The sequence below is a fragment of the Heliangelus exortis genome, chromosome Z, assembly GCF_036169615.1.
Source record: "Heliangelus exortis chromosome Z, bHelExo1.hap1, whole genome shotgun sequence".
Classification (NCBI taxonomy): Eukaryota; Metazoa; Chordata; class Aves; order Apodiformes; family Trochilidae; genus Heliangelus; species Heliangelus exortis.
In genome coordinates, this window is record NC_092454.1 from 24,766,825 (window position 1) to 24,775,668 (window position 8,844).

Sequence of the window (8,844 nt, forward strand, 5' to 3'; positions counted from 1 at the left end):
AGGGGCGGGGCGCTCCGCCCAACTCCCACCCACAGCCCCGCCCCTCACGGGCTCAGAATCCGAACCGAAACCCGAGCTCCAGCCCCGAACCTGGACCCCCCTCCCTGCTGTCTGGCCCTGGAGCCTGGTTTGCGGCTCGGCCCGGGACGTGGCTTCCTAGGCAGGCAATTCCCGGCCTTTGCCCCCGCATCGGGGCAGCAACCGGCGTGTGAGCCGCGGCAGGGAGCAGTGTTCCGCTGCGTCTTCGCCAGAACACCCGGTTCGGTGAGGCAGTGCTGGATCTTGCCAGAAGACAGGTGGCTGCTCTGGAGCCTGGGCCAGACGCGGCAGTAACCCGGGGAGCTGCCTGTGCCAACACCGCGTCGAGGCACCCGTCTCCTGGAAACAAACCTCAGTACTCAGCACAGAGTTCTAAAAGTCGATACAAACGACGCTTTTTCTCCGATGAGGCTTTGGGTGTTTGCTGTCTGGGAAGCTTAAATTAGAGGAATTTCAAGAAGCGTGTACTATGTTGACCACTGACTGAGAAAAGTGTGTATTTGAAAGACAGTGCTTTCTGCTACACAGCATTTTTTGAGCAAGTTACTTCGATCAGTTTTGGTGCCTGGTTTAATTGTTGGCTCAGAAGAGAGTAGGAGGAGAGAAAAAGATGTAGGAAGGAGAAAATTACACTAGCAGCTCTTGGACTGGTATTAATGCTGCAAGTAGTACATGGTAAAACCCACTCAGATGTTGCCTGCAAGTAAGTCTCTGTGTAAGTTTCATGGTATAATAGGCATAAGCTGTTCAGGTATACATTATCATCTTATTCAAACATGTTTCAGAAGGTGGTTGCACTCAGAAGTGAAACTCTGCCAGTCAGTTGCTCCTATGTGAATTTAGCAGTGTGAGATAACCTGCAAATTGAGTTATTGTTTTCCTTACTCGCAACGTAACTTGCTAGGGAAAAAAGACCAAGCAAATGCGTGCTGTATGACATAAGTTCCCTTCATTTCACTTAGTAAATCAAAACACTTGTTGACTTTCTTTTTGGAAAACTGAGAATCTAGCATGGCAGCAGGCTGGGTTGCATTGAATTCTGCCTTCTATGAGAAGCACAGCAAGGTTATTCATTTAAAATAATCTCTAATAGGCACAAGAAAACTAAAGAATTAGGAATAACAGCAGCAAGCAGGCCCATGATTCACAATGAGAGATTATGAAAATGAAACACCACCATAAAGTGCACACAATGCTCTCAATGAAACTTGCTGGCTTTGCTCCGTAATTTATTCTAAAAACACATTCTCATGTGCATTTTCATCACTCTTCTTCCCTAATATGTAAACAAAACTGGAGTTTCCTATTCTTCCCTTTTAACTGTGAGTAGTGCATTTTGGATGACAACCTAGCAACTTCTTTTGCTCTGCCACTTAGCCCTGTGTTGGATTTCTGATGATTTAATGCCACAAAGTAAAGTACTCTGACTTAAAATTAAAACAAACTCTGGCTACTTGCTTTTCTTAAATATGAAGAATATGGATGAAGGTATATGAAATACAATCAGAATTACAGGTTTGCAAGTGGCCCGAGAAAATTGTTATCTGTGTTCCATCAGAATGGGAAACTTGGTACTGCTCTCTTTAGATGCAATAAATAATATAGTGAGTCATAAGATCTGTTCTGATAATGAATTCCAAAATTTGTATGCTGTCTATGGTTGAGGTGCACCATGAAATACTTTTACACTATCAAAATTATTTTTTTTTTTCTTGCTTTCTTACCACACAAAAGAAGCCAAGATACCTCCTTTGCTAAAGGCCACTGCTTGGAGACCATAAAGAGCACCAGAGTAGTTAACCTTCAAAATTTGTCCGTAGTGGTTTTGTTGATGTGTCACACTGAAGTGTTTATTACATGAAAAAACCTTCACTGAAAGAATAAAAAGTGATTAGATGACAAAAGACTTTCAGAATGGTTCTGCTTCTTGCAATTCTTTGAAAAAGCATTACAGAAAGTACAGAAGTCTATTTTAAAACTAGTTCAAAAAGGTGTTTGTAAGCATTTCCAAAATTAGGCGGTTGCAGTTCCAACATTAAGGAATACATTACAACAGAGTAGTGGGACTTTTACCGACTCCTTCAAAATGCTTTTAATTTAAGAAAACAAATATTTAGTAGAAGAGAGGCTTCCAGAGCAAAAAATCTACATGCAAGTCCTTCCATTCTCTGGAAGCATGCAGATGAGAAAGGCATTGTGCAACTGACATCTGGAAATGAACCACATCTGAGAAAAATCTCTCTAACTAGGACCTCATTGTACAAGAGCCAACAATTAACAGCAATTAGAGGATGAGAACACATGGTAACTAAAGTCTGTTCCAGGTCCTTTGAAACCAACTAAGAGGTTCCCTCGAATTACTGATGCCTATGGACCTTCAGGCTGCAGATAGAAGTTAGAACAAAAGAGTTTTCCAGTTATGAGAATCTAGAATTTTATAACCAGACTCCTACCTGAAAGACAGTAGCTGCTTTGTCTGATTGCTGCTCCTCTGCAAGTTACAGGGGCCAAAAAGAAAGAGCTTGAGCATAACATAGAGCACCTGCTTCACCCAAGAGAGGCTACCCTTTAGGCATGTGCACTTCTCATCTCTGCAAGTTCATCAAGAACAAGATCACAGGAAAACCTTTTGAATTTTTCATTAGCAAAAGGTAACACCAAAGTCCTGGTTACACAAAAGAATAATATGGACATTTGACTTCATAGTTACTTGTCCTTTTTTAATATTCTGCATATTAGGTTCTTCTACCCAAAGGAAGGCTTGTCAGTCTGACTGGCAGGACTGACCTGAGAGAAAAAGTAGTTTTACATAGAGGATAACTTCCCTGCGTCTCTGATCACATCGAATGCAACTGTGAAGCAAAAATGACCCTGTGTTTCCATTCTGTGACCTCACATGTTTCTCTGACATGACTGAAGTCACCTATTTAATTTACAGCAGCAACTGTAAATTCCTCCAACACTGTAAGAAATATTTAGTGAAAAATTTCCCTTCAGGAGTATCTAAAAAAATCAATTCACTAAGTTATTTTCAATCAACTTTTCTGAGCAATCTCTATCATGCCTTTGTTTTACAGGTTGGATTCCCAAGACTTCTTTTTCACATTACACTGAGTGCTTCAGTATCACTGTTGGAACTGATGTATCCGACATCACTGATGTTGGAACTTCTGCAAATCCTAATGGTAGTAAATCCAGTTAAAACCTCGTATTTCTTCTGTGGTATAAATTCTGGTGGGCATCCTTAGAGATAAATTAGCAATGTCCTTTTCTTGATTTGATTTGCAGACACAAAAGTATTCTGTGAAGTGCAGAATGAGTGTCTCCCCTTGGCTGAACCCAGTACACATCCAAGAGGAATCTGTCTGCAGAGAAAAAACATATGCAAAAAAGCTACTACAAATAACTCTTCAATTCTACATCTATTCCTGCTCTATATTATTTTTAAAGTGTCATGCTTTTAGTTATTTTAAGTGACCCTAAAATGAATGATTGCCACTAGAAATTGTTGAAGTATATGCTATTTAGGTACAAATGAAAAGTTACTCTTTATTAACAGGAATTTTACTTTTTACCTTTCCAAATTAATTGTAACTTTTAGGAGAACTTTGAAAGGTAGTTTGAGCACACTGCACACTGCATGGAACAAATCTAAAGTCTGGCGATTCAGTGGCACCACAACCACGTTCATGAATTTGCTCCCTTATTTTTCTGAAATAAATGTAGTGTTTGAGGTGGGGTTTGAGCTGCACACACTCAAGATGTTTTCTTGTGGAAAAGGCAAGAACAGGTTTATGGTTGAATTCAATATGGAAGGTGAGTTATTACACCCCTTTCCCTGTCTGAGTGCTAAAGTAATGTGTCATCTGAACATACAGGAAGCACGCATTCAGCTGCCTTGACACAATATAACTTCATTTTTTTCCTGTGGTGATCAAGACAATAACATCCATGGTAATGCTTATTGTCCCAGTCAGAGTCCAGCCCTTTCTCCTCCCATCACCATGACTGAAAGCTTTAGAGACCTATTTGCTTACATCAGTACAGCCCCCAAGGGAGTATTGTACTCCTCTACATGTCACCATCATGTGGAAGACCAAACCTATAGGCACTACTTCAGTCCTGGAATGGTTTCATATCTCACATCTCTGAGCTGTCTTTGGGGTTGTGATCTGGCCTGCTATTACTCCAGTGACACTAGTTGCTAATGTTGCACTGGGAGCAGCTAGTTTAGCTGCCATCTCTGTCAGTTCCAGACACATGAAACCAAAACATATAAGCTCAAAAGTATGAGCATAATACTCATCATTAAATCTTACATCCTCTTTCTGGCCTCCTAAAATTATTACAGTTTAAAGCAACTGGATCCAGATTTAACATGTCCCTCTCATAGTGGGAGTGAATGCAAAAAGCAATGAACCAGCTGGGAATGGGTTCAGCTACAACCTCAGCCCACAGACTGCAGGCCAGGAGGCTGAGGCACTCCTAGACTGCCCCACGCTTGGCTGGCTTGGGACGACTGGGCTCATGAACCCTGACACTAAATATTCTGTTTATTCTCACTGTTTCATGTGTCACCCCAGGCTTTCTGCACCCCACTCAAGTGCTACTCTCACAAATGATGTATTCATTTCTGTCCTCTGGCTCTCTCTTGTGCCTTTTGCAAAAATGTGGAAGCTTTTTCAAGTAATAATTTAGTTTTACACAGCTCTCAGCAAGGCGAGAATTATTCCTCCCCCTCTCTGCCCTCAGTTTACAGAGAATGCACTCCTCCCTCTTCTGCCCCAACAGAGCAGAACTGAACAACAAGAAAATTAGGAATCTTACTCATCCCCAAGCCTAACTAAGACATGTCATAGACATGCTTTATATATATTGTGCTGGTTCAGCTCTCTTCTCCTACTGGTTTGTAACTGCAAGAATTTCTTGCTACCTTGAATAAGAGAGCCATAAGACAAAGAATTCAAATTGCAATTAGATGTGAAAAGCTTGCATTAGTGATTTGCCCAGGATCACCCAGTAACTAGACAGCAAATACAAGAAAAATTAGAACTGATTCAATTTAGGGGTTAGTTTTTCTCTTCTCTGAAGTTTTGGTCACTGTAAGCCTACACTATCTATAAAAAAGACAATATACAGATTTCACAACATCCTCCTCCACTACACTTGGAACAGTCTGAGGCAATATTCCTTTGGGGTGGGATATTTTGCTGACTGTTCTTTAAGTATTTTAAAAGAGGCAAATGTGTTGACTAAAAAGCAATCTTTAAAGTAGCAGTTTAAAAACTTCTGAGTTTTTTGAGTTTTTTGTAGCCCTAAACATTCACTTTGTGTCATAGCACTTGTAATGTGCATTGTCAAATCAGAGCAGCAGTGTGTCCCCGTGATATGCACAGGTTTGGAATATACAGACCTCCGCTCCTTCAGCACAAAAAATAACTGAATGAGAACAGTTGTGCTGAAGAAGGAAGAAAATATGCTGAAGGCAGGCCTCTGGTTATATTCAATATCTTTACCAGTTTTGAATGTGTTCTGATGGATCACAGCCCTTCATCTGTGACTTTTTATGAAAAAGAAGTTTGATATCATCTGTTCTGTACACTTCACTGTGTCTCTCCTACCTTTTTCTCATGCAGACTCTCTTTTCCTATCCCCTTTGTCTCGTAATACTAATTCCACTAGGGAAAGGCTCTTTACTTTTTATGACTCAGTCCCCTCAATGGCTGTTTCCAGAAGCATTTCTCATTAAACCAGTCTCCTTCGTTTTCTCCTGTCACTTTTCAATACAAATTGTAGGGCTTCTCAGCTCCTGGGCTGCACCCTACCCTCTCCTGTCTACTGACCCAGTATCAGACAGTGCCAGTCTTTATTGTCTAACTATTCCCTAGTTTCACTTCATATCTTTTTCCCTTCTCAATCTCTTCCCACCTCTGTTATCTTTACTCACTGGCTGTCAGTCACAGTTGTCTGGTTCACACCATCTCTGTCACCCCCTCCCAATACTTTAACTAGTCTCAGTCACCCCCTTCTTCACTATGGAAGTCTGGTGACAGGATAAGATCATCCATTACTGATGATCCAGTACTGATTAGTACATCCAATACTAATTTGCTGAACTGTAAGCATATCTAGTCTAATTAAAAATCCAGAGGGTCTCAAACATGCAGGAGAAAGTTGCACAATGCAAAAGGGAAACATATTAGTAATCTGGGCTAGTCAGAACTTGGGTGGAAATTTAAATTCAGATGCTGTGCTGAAACAGAGAAAACCTACAGAAAGCAAATTCTTGTTGTCACTGTAAAGAGGTAGTCTGCTTGTGACTGTTGCCTGGATGGCTTAGGTAATATGATACTGCTATTGCTAGTAAGAAGCCTAGTACTAGCATAGCAAGGCAACTGGTGGGCTGGTAGGCTTGTTACCAAGTTGTGCTAATTTGCAGTGAAACTGAAGATTCATATAAAACTCCTTTTGTTGTGATGCAAAGTTAAAGTGTGGCATGATACCAGAGATCTAGAAATATGTGCATAGGCTGAAAACAAGACAAGACTGTAAACATTTCACTGGAAGTTGCTTTCTGATTATTAAGGAATTACAACCACAAGAGCTGGGAATACTGCTTTAGATTAAGAGAACAAAGTAAAAAAATAGGATAAGGAAAATGATGTGGCCAGGGAAAATTAACACCCACTAGCATTGCACACCATATAATCCAAGGAAAGAAGACCAAAGAATTAAAATCTACTGAGAAAATGAAACACTAGATCTTGATACTCAAAAGGAATTGCTGCTGGCAAATGGCCATCATCACTGGATCATCATGGAAGTCTCTCTACAAACTGTGTCAAAGCTCCAATCACATTACCTGCTTCAAAGTCTGTGACTCTTCAAGGGGCTCTTGTCTTGCCAGGAAAGGTCCATACCTCTACAAAAATCTGTGAGAGCAGAAACCAAATGAATTTGTTATATCAAGCTCTGTAATTACTGAGCAAGGCAGCACTGCATGCAAACTTGATATAGCTAGTGTGATAACTATAAGTGTGACATCTATCACACTGTGGTCAGCCCTGAAGTAGTCAGGCAATTGAACTAGATGGTCAGTGTATATCCCTTCCAACTGGAACTATTCTACTCTACTCAAAGTATAATTCTCAATACTATGCACAAATACATCCATAAAAACCTCAGATTCTCCTATTGAAATAGAAGACAATCCCTCGACACAACCACGCAGAGTTTCACAAAATACAATTTTGTAATTGTTGTTTCCACAGATTCATCAGGACATAAGTGTTAGGTAATACAAAACTATCTGTGGTAGAATAGTTCTCTCACTGTTCCACAGTTTCTGTACTTTTTAATTTGTTTCTTGCTTTTGTACTTTACATACGAATTATGTGTATATCTGCATATCCTGGTACTTCCAATTGTACTGCTCTATTGCAAAATAAAGAAAAAACACAGAGGCTCAATCATCTGTTATTTTAGACAACAATAGTCAAAATGGTATTCTGCCATTGTAAAATTGTTCCCTGAGTTAATTATTTGTGTTCTGGAAGTATGTTTTTCTTGTGTCTTTACCTGATGGTTGAACAAGGAACTTGCCCCAAGAAAAAAGAGTATGTCTGCCCTGTGGAATATTCTGTAGTCAGAAGCTATGAGCCGTTCTCATTGTCTCATTTCCAACTTTAACCTAACTCTGGCCACCAGAAATCCACTGGCGTGATCTCCTTTCCATTCCAGGAACCTCACACTTCCAGTCTGTGTGTGTTCTGTGGTAGTATCAGAGATTGATTACTAGAGTCAGCAGAAATAACTGTAAGGACTACAATTTTGGTTGCTTAAATGAACTGGTATAACAAGTAATTTGCGCTCCTTATGTAAGAGAGTCAGAATCTGCCAGTGGCATCATCTACACATCTCCATCATATCAGGAACATTAGTTCTTTTCTTTTTTTTATCAGTTCAGTGCCACCTATACCTAGCTTTCCATCAGCATGTGTCCCTCTCCTGATCTGAGTCAGGACAGAAAGAATTTTTTTTCTACTGATTTTGCTTCTCAGTCTCTTATAAATAACTGCACTTGCTCAAATTACCAGCATGTTTTTCAGCCAGCGTCTGCTTCTAGGACTGACAACACTGAATGTTTGTTCTTACTGATGGAGATCATTATGCAGAACCAAGGCATAGTTGTGAAAAACTCAGTTTTGCTCAGTTGTGAAAAACATCTTATGCTGGAGAAATGAAAGAGCGGGAAAAAGTCACACCTGCAACCCTTCTGTGGGGAGAAGCAGAGCAGGCAGGAGACCCAAAATTGACCAGATGAAGTATTCTATCCCATACACTTCATACTCTGTGTAAAGCTGAGGGATCACAGGGGCTGAGCTTTCTTTGTCTATGTCCAGTTTCCTGGGAGGACCCATCTGTTTGTCTGCATCCAGTCCTGACCTGTCAATCCCTCAGTCCATGTGTATCCAGCTCCTCTCTGCAGCTGACTCCATGAAACCAGTCTGGGATTTTACCAGGGCCTGTCCTACAGCCTCAGTGGTGATGTGAGTGGTTTTGGGGGTGAGCATGATAGTGGGCTTGTATGTATTTGTAAATATTTCATTATTTTCCTTTCCATCAATACTCTTCCATTAAAACTGTTGCGTTAACTTTCAAACCTGTGTCTCTCCCTTATTCCTTTCCTTCCTTTTTTGGGAAGGGAGAGGGGTTAATAGGGAGCATCTATCATTTGTTTAATCACAAGCACAGCCTTAAACCTTGACAGCAATATATACTGTTTTCTGAAGCAATCATTCTGCT